The sequence below is a fragment of the Trichomycterus rosablanca genome, unplaced genomic scaffold (genome assembly GCF_030014385.1).
Source record: "Trichomycterus rosablanca isolate fTriRos1 unplaced genomic scaffold, fTriRos1.hap1 scaffold_227, whole genome shotgun sequence".
In the NCBI taxonomy this organism is placed as follows: Eukaryota; Metazoa; Chordata; class Actinopteri; order Siluriformes; family Trichomycteridae; genus Trichomycterus; species Trichomycterus rosablanca.
In genome coordinates, this window is record NW_026947055.1 from 57,187 (window position 1) to 67,000 (window position 9,814).

The window sequence follows — 9,814 nt, forward strand, 5'->3', positions numbered from 1 at the left end:
AACGGCTAATTATGTGCCCAGTGCTAAAGCTGATCTAAAATACCGGTCTCTTTAACGTTTGTATCAACAAGCTTTTTATGTAAACGCTGCCTATCCAAAAATAGCTCTGGACGACCACTTTTTTTCCAAGGCAAAAACGCCACAAATCCGTTCTATCCGAGCTTCAAATCGAAATACGACGAATCAGAACGAAAATCATACAGAACAAGAAAAAAATGAATACGGTCTCGCTCAATTTTACAAGCTCTTGCTTTGCCACCACAGAAATCAAGGGAAAGCGCGAACGCGGTCCCTCATTATCAGAAATTAGCGTTCTATTTCACGTTTGTATCAACAAGCTTTTTATGCAAACGCTGCCTATCCAAAAATAGCTCTGAACTACCACTTTTTGCCCCACGAATCCGTCCAATTGATCGGAACTGCACGCAAAAGAACAACGAATCAGAATGAAAATCATACAGAACAAGAAACTAATTGAATACGGTCGGCTAAAATCTACAAGCTCTATCTTTGCCACCACAGAAATCAGGGAAGAGCGCGAACGCAGTCCCCCACTAACTTTATATATAAGTTAAATATCCTACTGTGTTTTTTCATTTTTTATTTTATTAATAATTTTGGCGATGGGTGCCCTTTTTTTGGCTTGAGCACCTGCCCCCAAAAATGTCTGTGCACGTGCCTGGCCCAGTGCTAAAGCTGATTTAAAATACCGGTCTCTTTAACGTTTGTATCAACAAGCTTTTTATGTAAACGCTGCCTTTCCAAAAATAGCTCTGGACGACCACTTTTGTCCCAACGCAAAAATGCCTGATCCGAGCTGCACATCGAACAAAATCTACAAACTCTATTTTTGCCACCACAGAAATCAGGGGAGAGCGCGAACGCAGTCCCCCACTAACTTTATATATAAGTTAAATATCCTACTGTGTTTTTTCATTTTTTATTTTATTAATAATTTTGGCGATGGGTGCCCTTTTTTTGGCTTGAGCACCTGCCCCCAAAAATGTCTGTGCACGTGCCTGGCCCAGTGCTAAAGCTGATTTAAAATACCGGTCTCTTTAACGTTTGTATCAACAAGCTTTTTATGTAAACGCTGCCTTTCCAAAAATAGCTCTGGACGACCACTTTTATACCAACGCAAAAATGCCACAAATCCGTTCTCCTGATCCGAGCTGCACATCGAACAACGACGGTCGGCTAAAATCTGCAAACTCTATTTTTGCCACCACAGAAATCAGGGGAGAGCGCGAACGCAGTCCCCCACTATCAGAAATTATGCAGTCGAGATTCCCACATTTGGGGAATTCGCAGCAGTCAGCACAACCAGAGTGCAATGGCTGAGCCTCGCCCTGGGTGAACCACCTTCTTGATCATGGTCTCGCCCCTGCCAGGTAAGTATGAGGTGTAGAAGCACCGCCGAACAGAGACACCGAATCACACACCGTTCAAACTCACGGTGAGCTCCACTCGTCTACTCATCACACCAGCACAAACCTCACCGAACGCAAACGCCGCTATTCTGCAACATCAAAACGACCACGCCGACATTTGCCTGAAAATAAGAAAAAAAAAACAAAAAAAAAACCACTTGGTTCAACCAAAACAGAAGAAAAAAATGATCATTTCAAATTGATCTACAAAAAAGAAAAGAAAAAACACTGTAAAAATCCACCTGACAAGCATGCCCTTTACAGGTTTGGCATAGCTCAATCATGAAACGGTCAAATTAGCCTAAAAAATAGTGCAAACGGCTAATTATGTGCCCAGTGCTAAAGCTGATCTAAAATACCGGTCTCTTTAACGTTTGTATCAACAAGCTTTTTATGTAAACGCTGCCTATCCAAAAATAGCTCTGGACGACCACTTTTTTTCCAAGGCAAAAACGCCACAAATCCGTTCTATCCGAGCTTCAAATCGAAATACGACGAATCAGAACGAAAATCATACAGAACAAGAAAAAAATGAATACGGTCTCGCTCAATTTTACAAGCTCTTGCTTTGCCACCACAGAAATCAAGGGAAAGCGCGAACGCGGTCCCTCATTATCAGAAATTAGCGTTCTATTTCACGTTTGTATCAACAAGCTTTTAATGCAAACGCTGCCTATCCAAAAATAGCTCTGAACTACCACTTTTTGCCCCACGAATCCGTCCAATTGATCGGAACTGCACGCAAAAGAACAACGAATCAGAATGAAAATCATACAGAACAAGAAACTAATTGAATACGGTCGGCTAAAATCTACAAGCTCTATCTTTGCCACCACAGAAATCAGGGAAGAGCGCGAACGCAGTCCCCCACTAACTTTATATATAAGTTAAATATCCTACTGTGTTTTTTCATTTTTTATTTTATTAATAATTTTGGCGATGGGTGCCCTTTTTTTGGCTTGAGCACCTGCCCCCAAAAATGTCTGTGCACGTGCCTGGCCCAGTGCTAAAGCTGATTTAAAATACCGGTCTCTTTAACGTTTGTATCAACAAGCTTTTTATGTAAACGCTGCCTTTCCAAAAATAGCTCTGGACGACCACTTTTGTCCCAACGCAAAAATGCCTGATCCGAGCTGCACATCGAACAAAATCTACAAACTCTATTTTTGCCACCACAGAAATCAGGGGAGAGCGCGAACGCAGTCCCCCACTAACTTTATATATAAGTTAAATATCCTACTGTGTTTTTTCATTTTTTATTTTATTAATAATTTTGGCGATGGGTGCCCTTTTTTTGGCTTGAGCACCTGCCCCCAAAAATGTCTGTGCACGTGCCTGGCCCAGTGCTAAAGCTGATTTAAAATACCGGTCTCTTTAACGTTTGTATCAACAAGCTTTTTATGTAAGCTGCCTTTTATGTTATGCTGCCTTTCCAAAAATAGCTCTGGACGACCACTTTTGTCCCAACGCAAAAATGCCACAAATCCGTTCTCCTGATCCGAGCTGCACATCGAACAACGACGGTCGGCTAAAACCTACAAACTCTATTTTTGCCACCACAGAAATCAGGGGAGAGCGCGAACGCGGTCCCTCATTATCAGAAATTAGCGTTCTATTTCACGTTTGTATCAACAAGCTTTTTATGTAAACGCTGCCTATCCAAAAATAGCTCTGAACGACCACTTTTTTCCCCACGAATGCGTCCAATTGATCGGAACTGCACGCAAAAGAACAACGAATCAGAATGAAAATCATACAGAACAAGAAACTAATTGAATACGGTCGGCTAAAATCTACAAGCTCTATCTTTGCCACCACAGAAATCAGGGGAGAGCGCGAACGCAGTCCCCCACTAACTTTATATATAAGTTAAATATCCTACTGTGTTTTTTCAATTTTTATTTCATTAATAATTTTGGCGATGGGTGCTCTTTATTTGGCTTGAGCACCTGCCCCCAAAAATGTCTGTGCACGTGCCTGGCCCAGTGCTAAAGCTGATTTAAAATACCGGTCTCTTTAGTCAAGAAACTAATTGAATACGGTCGGCTAAAATCTACAAGCTCTATCTTTGCCACCACAGAAATAAGGGGAGAGCGCGAACGCAGTCCCCCACTAACTTTATATATAAGTTAAATATCCTACTGTGTTTTTTCATTTTTTATTTTATTAATAATTTTGGCGATGGGTGCCCTTTTTTTGGCTTGAGCACCTGCCCCCAAAAATGTCTGTGCACGTGCCTGGCCCAGTGCTAAAGCTGATTTAAAATACCGGTCTCTTTAACGTTTGTATCAACAAGCTTTTTATGTAAACGCTGCCTTTCCAAAAATAGCTCTGGACGACCACTTTTGTCCCAACGCAAAAATGCCACAAATCCGTTCTCCTGATCCGAGCAGCACATCGAACAACGACGGTCGGCTAAAATCTGCAAACTCTATTTTTGCCACCACAGAAATCAGGGGAGAGCGCGAACGCAGTCCCCCACAATCAGAAATGATGCAGTCGAGATTCCCACATTTGGGGAATTCGCAGCGGTCAGCACAACCGGAGTGCAATGGCTGAGCCTCGCCCTGGGTGAACCACCTTCTTGATCATGGTCTCGCCCCTGCCAGGTAAGTATGAGGTGTAGAGGCACCGCCGAACAGAGACACCGAATCACACACCGTTCAAACTCACGGTGAGCTCCACTCGTCTACTCATCACACCAGCACAAACCTCACCGAACGCAAACGCCGCTATTCTGCAACATCAAAACGACCACGCCGACATTTGCCTGAAAATAAGAAAAAAAAACAAAAAAAAAACACTTGGTTCAACCAAAACAGAAGAAAAAAATGATCATTTCAAATTGATCTACAAAAAAGAAAAGAAAAAAACACTGTAAAAATCCACCTGACAAGCATGCCCTTTACAGGTTTGGCATAGCTCAATCATGAAACGGTCAAATTAGCCTAAGAAATAGTGCAAACGGCTAATTATGTGCCCAGTGCTAAAGCTGATCTAAAATACCGGTCTCTTTAACGTTTGTATCAACAAGCTTTTTATGTAAACGCTGCCTATCCAAAAATAGCTCTGGACGACCACTTTTTTTCCAAGGCAAAAACGCCACAAATCCGTTCTATCCGAGCTTCAAATCGAAATACGACGAATCAGAACGAAAATCATACAGAACAAGAAAAAAATGAATACGGTCTCGCTCAATTTTACAAGCTCTTGCTTTGCCACCACAGAAATCAAGGGAAAGCGCGAACGCGGTCCCTCATTATCAGAAATTAGCGTTCTATTTCACGTTTGTATCAACAAGCTTTTTATGCAAACGCTGCCTATCCAAAAATAGCTCTGAACTACCACTTTTTGCCCCACGAATCCGTCCAATTGATCGGAACTGCACGCAAAAGAACAACGAATCAGAATGAAAATCATACAGAACAAGAAACTAATTGAATACGGTCGGCTAAAATCTACAAGCTCGAACGCAGTCCCCCACTAACTTTATATATAAGTTAAATATCCTACTGTGTTTTTTCATTTTTTATTTTATTAATAATTTTGGCGATGAGTGCCCTTTTTTTGGCTTGAGCACCTGCCCCCAAAAATGTCTGTGCACGTGCCTGGCCCAGTGCTAAAGCTGATTTAAAATACCGGTCTCTTTAACGTTTGTATCAACAAGCTTTTTATGTAAACGCTGCCTTTCCAAAAATAGCTCTGGACGACCACTTTTGTCCCAACGCAAAAATGCCTGATCCGAGCTGCACATCGAACAAAATCTACAAACTCTATTTTTGCCACCACAGAAATCAGGGGAGAGCGCGAACGCAGTCCCCCACTAACTTTATATATAAGTTAAATATCCTACTGTGTTTTTTCATTTTTTATTTTATTAATAATTTTGGCGATGGGTGCCCTTTTTTTGGCTTGAGCACCTGCCCCCAAAAATGTCTGTGCACGTGCCTGGCCCAGTGCTAAAGCTGATTTAAAATACCGGTCTCTTTAACGTTTGTATCAACAAGCTTTTTATGTAAACGCTGCCTTTCCAAAAATAGCTCTGGACGACCACTTTTATACCAACGCAAAAATACCACAAATCCGTTCTCCTGATCCGAGCTGCACATCGAACAACGACGGTCGGCTAAAATCTGCAAACTCTATTTTTGCCACCACAGAAATCAGGGGAGAGCGCGAACGCAGTCCCCCACTATCAGAAATTATGCAGTCGAGATTCCCACATTTGGGGAATTCGCAGCAGTCAGCACAACCAGAGTGCAATGGCTGAGCCTCGCCCTGGGTGAACCACCTTCTTGATCATGGTCTCGCCCCTGCCAGGTAAGTATGAGGTGTAGAAGCACCGCCGAACAGAGACACCGAATCACACACCGTTCAAACTCACGGTGAGCTCCACTCGTCTACTCATCACACCAGCACAAACCTCACCGAACGCAAACGCCGCTATTCTGCAACATCAAAACGACCACGCCGACATTTGCCTGAAAATAAGAAAAAAAAAACAAAAAAAAAAACACTTGGTTCAACCAAAACAGAAGAAAAAAATGATCATTTCAAATTGATCTACAAAAAAGAAAAGAAAAAACACTGTAAAAATCCACCTGACAAGCATGCCCTTTACAGGTTTGGCATAGCTCAATCATGAAACGGTCAAATTAGCCTAAAAAATAGTGCAAACGGCTAATTATGTGCCCAGTGCTAAAGCTGATCTAAAATACCGGTCTCTTTAACGTTTGTATCAACAAGCTTTTTATGTAAACGCTGCCTATCCAAAAATAGCTCTGGACGACCACTTTTTTTCCAAGGCAAAAACGCCACAAATCCGTTCTATCCGAGCTTCAAATCGAAATACGACGAATCAGAACGAAAATCATACAGAACAAGAAAAAAATGAATACGGTCTCGCTCAATTTTACAAGCTCTTGCTTTGCCACCACAGAAATCAAGGGAAAGCGCGAACGCGGTCCCTCATTATCAGAAATTAGCGTTCTATTTCACGTTTGTATCAACAAGCTTTTAATGCAAACGCTGCCTATCCAAAAATAGCTCTGAACTACCACTTTTTGCCCCACGAATCCGTCCAATTGATCGGAACTGCACGCAAAAGAACAACGAATCAGAATGAAATCATACAGAACAAGAAACTAATTGAATACGGTCGGCTAAAATCTACAAGCTCTATCTTTGCCACCACAGAAATCAGGGAAGAGCGCGAACGCAGTCCCCCACTAACTTTATATATAAGTTAAATATCCTACTGTGTTTTTTCATTTTTTATTTTATTAATAATTTTGGCGATGGGTGCCCTTTTTTTGGCTTGAGCACCTGCCCCCAAAAATGTCTGTGCACGTGCCTGGCCCAGTGCTAAAGCTGATTTAAAATACCGGTCTCTTTAACGTTTGTATCAACAAGCTTTTTATGTAAACGCTGCCTTTCCAAAAATAGCTCTGGACGACCACTTTTGTCCCAACGCAAAAATGCCTGATCCGAGCTGCACATCGAACAAAATCTACAAACTCTATTTTTGCCACCACAGAAATCAGGGGAGAGCGCGAACGCAGTCCCCCACTAACTTTATATATAAGTTAAATATCCTACTGTGTTTTTTCATTTTTTATTTTATTAATAATTTTGGCGATGGGTGCCCTTTTTTTGGCTTGAGCACCTGCCCCCAAAAATGTCTGTGCACGTGCCTGGCCCAGTGCTAAAGCTGATTTAAAATACCGGTCTCTTTAACGTTTGTATCAACAAGCTTTTTATGTAAGCTGCCTTTTATGTTATGCTGCCTTTCCAAAAATAGCTCTGGACGACCACTTTTGTCCCAACGCAAAAATGCCACAAATCCGTTCTCCTGATCCGAGCTGCACATCGAACAACGACGGTCGGCTAAAACCTACAAACTCTATTTTTGCCACCACAGAAATCAGGGGAGAGCGCGAACGCGGTCCCTCATTATCAGAAATTAGCGTTCTATTTCACGTTTGTATCAACAAGCTTTTTATGTAAACGCTGCCTATCCAAAAATAGCTCTGAACGACCACTTTTTTCCCCACGAATGCGTCCAATTGATCGGAACTGCACGCAAAAGAACAACGAATCAGAATGAAAATCATACAGAACAAGAAACTAATTGAATACGGTCGGCTAAAATCTACAAGCTCTATCTTTGCCACCACAGAAATCAGGGGAGAGCGCGAACGCAGTCCCCCACTAACTTTATATATAAGTTAAATATCCTACTGTGTTTTTTCAATTTTTATTTCATTAATAATTTTGGCGATGGGTGCTCTTTATTTGGCTTGAGCACCTGCCCCCAAAAATGTCTGTGCACGTGCCTGGCCCAGTGCTAAAGCTGATTTAAAATACCGGTCTCTTTAGTCAAGAAACTAATTGAATACGGTCGGCTAAAATCTACAAGCTCTATCTTTGCCACCACAGAAATAAGGGGAGAGCGCGAACGCAGTCCCCCACTAACTTTATATATAAGTTAAATATCCTACTGTGTTTTTTCATTTTTTATTTTATTAATAATTTTGGCGATGGGTGCCCTTTTTTTGGCTTGAGCACCTGCCCCCAAAAATGTCTGTGCACGTGCCTGGCCCAGTGCTAAAGCTGATTTAAAATACCGGTCTCTTTAACGTTTGTATCAACAAGCTTTTTATGTAAACGCTGCCTTTCCAAAAATAGCTCTGGACGACCACTTTTGTCCCAACGCAAAAATGCCACAAATCCGTTCTCCTGATCCGAGCAGCACATCGAACAACGACGGTCGGCTAAAATCTGCAAACTCTATTTTTGCCACCACAGAAATCAGGGGAGAGCGCGAACGCAGTCCCCCACAATCAGAAATGATGCAGTCGAGATTCCCACATTTGGGGAATTCGCAGCGGTCAGCACAACCGGAGTGCAATGGCTGAGCCTCGCCCTGGGTGAACCACCTTCTTGATCATGGTCTCGCCCCTGCCAGGTAAGTATGAGGTGTAGAGGCACCGCCGAACAGAGACACCGAATCACACACCGTTCAAACTCACGGTGAGCTCCACTCGTCTACTCATCACACCAGCACAAACCTCACCGAACGCAAACGCCGCTATTCTGCAACATCAAAACGACCACGCCGACATTTGCCTGAAAATAAGAAAAAAAAAAAAAAAAAAAACACTTGGTTCAACCAAAACAGAAGAAAAAAATGATCATTTCAAATTGATCTACAAAAAAGAAAAGAAAAAAACACTGTAAAAATCCACCTGACAAGCATGCCCTTTACAGGTTTGGCATAGCTCAATCATGAAACGGTCAAATTAGCCTAAGAAATAGTGCAAACGGCTAATTATGTGCCCAGTGCTAAAGCTGATCTAAAATACCGGTCTCTTTAACGTTTGTATCAACAAGCTTTTTATGTAAACGCTGCCTATCCAAAAATAGCTCTGGACGACCACTTTTTTTCCAAGGCAAAAACGCCACAAATCCGTTCTATCCGAGCTTCAAATCGAAATACGACGAATCAGAACGAAAATCATACAGAACAAGAAAAAAATGAATACGGTCTCGCTCAATTTTACAAGCTCTTGCTTTGCCACCACAGAAATCAAGGGAAAGCGCGAACGCGGTCCCTCATTATCAGAAATTAGCGTTCTATTTCACGTTTGTATCAACAAGCTTTTTATGCAAACGCTGCCTATCCAAAAATAGCTCTGAACTACCACTTTTTGCCCCACGAATCCGTCCAATTGATCGGAACTGCACGCAAAAGAACAACGAATCAGAATGAAAATCATACAGAACAAGAAACTAATTGAATACGGTCGGCTAAAATCTACAAGCTCGAACGCAGTCCCCCACTAACTTTATATATAAGTTAAATATCCTACTGTGTTTTTTCATTTTTTATTTTATTAATAATTTTGGCGATGAGTGCCCTTTTTTTGGCTTGAGCACCTGCCCCCAAAAATGTCTGTGCACGTGCCTGGCCCAGTGCTAAAGCTGATTTAAAATACCGGTCTCTTTAACGTTTGTATCAACAAGCTTTTTATGTAAGCTGCCTTTTATGTTATGCTGCCTTTCCAAAAATAGCTCTGGACGACCACTTTTGTCCCAACGCAAAAATGCCACAAATCCGTTCTCCTGATCCGAGCTGCACATCGAACAACGACGGTCGGCTAAAATCTACAAACTCTATTTTTGCCACCACAGAAATCAGGGGAGAGCGCGAACGCAGTCCCCCACTATCAGAAATGATGCAGTCGAGATTCCCACATTTGGGGAATTCGCAGCGGTCAGCACAACCGGAGTGCAATGGCTGAGCCTCGCCCTGGGTGAACCACCTTCTTGATCATGGTCTCGCTCCTGCCAGGTAAGTATGAGGTGTAGAGGCACCGCCGAAC

The 9,814-nt window shown here is 42.3% G+C and overlaps 5 non-coding genes across 5 annotated transcripts; all 5 read right to left on the bottom strand.

Annotated features, from left to right (window-relative positions):
- Positions 1-1,235: 1,235 nt before the first annotated feature.
- LOC134306822 (U1 spliceosomal RNA) lies at positions 1,236-1,399 on the bottom strand. Its single transcript, XR_010009498.1, has one exon. It is a non-coding gene; the product is annotated as a U1 spliceosomal RNA (small nuclear RNA).
- Positions 1,400-3,883: 2,484 nt separating this feature from the next.
- On the bottom strand, positions 3,884-4,047 carry LOC134306829 (U1 spliceosomal RNA). The gene has a single exon (XR_010009504.1). It is a non-coding gene; the product is annotated as a U1 spliceosomal RNA (small nuclear RNA).
- Positions 4,048-5,594: 1,547 nt separating this feature from the next.
- Positions 5,595-5,758, bottom strand: LOC134306824 (U1 spliceosomal RNA). Its single transcript, XR_010009499.1, has one exon. It is a non-coding gene; the product is annotated as a U1 spliceosomal RNA (small nuclear RNA).
- A 2,483-nt stretch (positions 5,759-8,241) lies between these two features.
- On the bottom strand, positions 8,242-8,405 carry LOC134306831 (U1 spliceosomal RNA). Its single transcript, XR_010009506.1, has one exon. It is a non-coding gene; the product is annotated as a U1 spliceosomal RNA (small nuclear RNA).
- A 1,222-nt stretch (positions 8,406-9,627) lies between these two features.
- On the bottom strand, positions 9,628-9,791 carry LOC134306846 (U1 spliceosomal RNA). Its single transcript, XR_010009520.1, has one exon. It is a non-coding gene; the product is annotated as a U1 spliceosomal RNA (small nuclear RNA).
- Positions 9,792-9,814: the final 23 nt, after the last annotated feature.